Source organism: Lathyrus oleraceus, chromosome 4 (assembly GCF_024323335.1).
Source record: "Lathyrus oleraceus cultivar Zhongwan6 chromosome 4, CAAS_Psat_ZW6_1.0, whole genome shotgun sequence".
NCBI classification, from domain to species: Eukaryota; Viridiplantae; Streptophyta; class Magnoliopsida; order Fabales; family Fabaceae; genus Lathyrus; species Lathyrus oleraceus.
The window spans coordinates 66,459,049-66,462,346 of NC_066582.1; the positions used below are offsets into that span (position 1 = coordinate 66,459,049).

The window sequence follows — 3,298 nt, forward strand, 5'->3', positions numbered from 1 at the left end:
GAAGTGCTAATCGGATCTACTATAGGTACTTCCACCTTCTTTCCAACTGTTGAATCTTCTACAACTTTTGGGAACACCGACCCAAACACTCGACCGTTACGGGTCACCTTAGTAACATCAGCAATGCTCATAACAGAACTGGTTGTTGATAACACGAAACTATATCATATTTTAGGACTTAATTCCATTAAATTCTATGACTATTTATTTCGGTTTACTGCATTTTATGAGATATTACGTGGTATTTTCTTCCTATTTGTCTCAGGTAGTCTATTTTGAAGAACAAGTGAAAATGGAAGAAAAGGAGGTGCAAAAAGGAGAGAAAAGGAACCAAATGCCAAAGCCCAGCCCAAAGCGCACAAGTCACCAATGCTGTGCCTGTGACGGACGTCACAGGGTGTGTGACGAGCGTCACAGGGTGTGTGACGAGCGTCACGCAAAACAACCTTGTGACGGACGTCACACATGGTGTGACGAGCGTCACACCGTTCCACTACTTTTTTGGCGCAAGTAACGCCCTCAGAAAACTTGAAGAGACGTTGAGGAGTTTGTGTCCTATATCCACGCCGTGCATTTAGCCACGTTGAAGACCTTGGGAAACGAAAAGCAGTTGCCAGCACCAATATAAATAGCTACTTCAAAAACCTAAAAGGGTTCCTCGGTTCCTCGGTTTTTCCACGCTCACATTGCCGAAGCTTTGCCAATTTTCTTTCTTTTTACGCTTTTGCTTATTTTTCTTTTCCAGCAACTTAACATTGTTTATTTATTTCTTTTGCAAGTTCTACATTCTTTTTCCCTTGCAATTTACCTTTCCCTTTTTAGCATTTAGATATTTTTCGCATAATAGTTTCTACACCGGAAACTATTGTGCAACTTTTTATCGGATCTAACCTTACGTTAGATTCTAGTTTTATTTCCTTGGTTTAATTTATTGTTTAATTGAAGAATCGAAGAACAAATCCTACCGGCTTGTGGTGGAGTGTTCAAGACTATTGTATTACGCATTCAGGTTCTTTAATCGTTATTTAATATTTTGTTTTATTATTTATCTATATTATCTGCCTGGAATGAGCCTGTTTATGCATGATATGTATTCTTGTTTATTTAGCATGTCTGGCTAATTCGCCTAGATATCGGTATGTAAAGTAAGCAGAATAAGGGATCAAGACTGAGTCGGTCTATTTAAACTTAAAATTGAAATCAATCTTTTTACGGTCTCAACTTACAGGTTTAATAACAAGATTTTTTACAAAAGTAAAGGACATAAAGAAGTTAAAATCAATAGAGCGAGAGTTTGAGGTTTTAACTGGACAGTGTAAGTTAGGCATTAATTCTAGATCAGGGCGAGAGCAAGTTTTAGAGTTAATTAAATTCTGACCTTTTCCAAAAAGTATTTTTAAAGATTGAATGTGAGGACGAGAGTTAAGCATTTGGATTTAATTGTATAACCTAAGTCAACAGAGCGAGAGTTTGAGATAAGGGTGTTTAAAACGGTCAGTGTTTTCTTAAAAAGAGTTTCTGCAACTTTATCGCTTTCAAAATATGGTTTTTGACTTAATTATAAGTGACAGCTACATTAATATAAAATCATGGTTTATTCAACAGAGCGAGAGTTTGAGATAAAACCTTTAACCAATAAAGTTAACTGAAACGATTTATTTTAGAACCAAGAAACCGACAAAGACTTGATTCCCTAGTTTTGACGAACTACATACCGATATCCGTTTTATTAATATTTAATCTAGATCTTAGTTTAGCTTTTAGTTTTTCCCCAAACAATCAAACATTTTTTACCTTAGCTTTACGTAGTAACCTTAGATAACGGTATATCGATTCATAAGTCCCTGTGGGATCGATATCTTTTAAAACTACGCGATAGAACTGTGCACTTGCAGTTTGTATCCCATTCTCGACTCACACAGTCGAGCGATCAAGTTTTTGGCGCCGTTGCCGGGGAAGTTTATTTAATCGATATCGTAACTCTTCCGTTACGCTGTAGAGACTAAGGTTTCTCTTTCTTCTATTCTTTCTTTCGTTGATTTGTATGCCACGCACTCGCTCACAAGGCGAACCGCTCTATTTACGAATCAACGATATCGAGCTATATCTCCGAGTCTTACGACGAATTCGGGAATATCGTGCTGCAAACAATCTCCCTCCTATAGACTTTCCTGATCTCAAAGATCTTCCTCCTTTAACCGAGATGGGAGAACCAGCTCGTGCTCTTAGAGATTACGCCGCTCCATCGCAAGATGAGCCGCATTCAAGTATTGCTCCGCCCGCAATCGAAGCAAACAACTTCGAACTTAAACCTTCGCTGTTGCAGGCTGTGCAACAGAACCAATTCTCTGGAAATCTTACCGAAGATCCAAACCTTCATTTATCCGTATTTGTCCAATACGCCGATACTGTTAAAGCTAATGGTGTCACTTCAGAGGCAATTCGACTTCGTCTTTTTCCTTTCTCATTAAGAGATAGCGCTAGAAGATGGCTTCAATCTCTCCCTTCCAACTCAGTCACCACCTGGAACGAGTTGAAGAAAGTTTTTCTTGCCCGATACTTTCCGCCAAGCAAAACAGCTATGTTAAGAGCCCAGATAAACGGATTTAAACAGAAAGACAACGAGTCTCTTTTCGAAGCATGGGAAAGATACAAAGACATGATGAGACTTTGCCCACACCATGGTTTGGAAGACTGGTTAGTAATTCACACATTTTATAATGGTCTCTTATACAACACAAGGTTAACAATAGACGCCGCTGCAGGTGGTGCACTAATGAACAAACCTTATGCTGATGCCTACCAGCTTATCGAGAGCATGGCCCAAAACCACTATCAGTGGGGAACCGAACGAACAACGGTGGAAAAACCTCAAACGAAAACTGGCATGTACGAGATAAGTAACCTTGACCACATTAATGCAAAAGTGGATGCTTTGGTCCAGAAAATTGAAAGTTTAAACGTATCACCTCCAGCCGCCGTGGTTGCTATAACTCAGAATTGCGAGGTCTGTGGAATCCAAGGCCACACTCCTACGGACTGTCAACTCTTGACTGGAATCCAAGCAGAGCAAGTGAACTATGCTCAAGGAAGCCCCTATTCGAATACCTATAATCCAAATTGGAAGAACCATCCAAACTTTTCATATAAGAGTAATAATGCTTTGTACGCACCTGGACAGTCTCCAAATCAAGCCCCATCTATACCTCCGGGATATCAGAAACCAAATCCATCCATGTCTAACAATAATACCCCTAGAAAATCCAACTTGGAAATCATGATGGAAAACTTTATAGCT

General features: G+C 39.4%; 1 pseudogene; it reads right to left on the minus strand.

Annotated features, from left to right (window-relative positions):
- Nucleotides 1–2,588: 2,588 nt before the first annotated feature.
- On the minus strand, nt 2,589–2,688 carry LOC127077164 (uncharacterized; annotated as a pseudogene).
- Nucleotides 2,689–3,298: the final 610 nt, after the last annotated feature.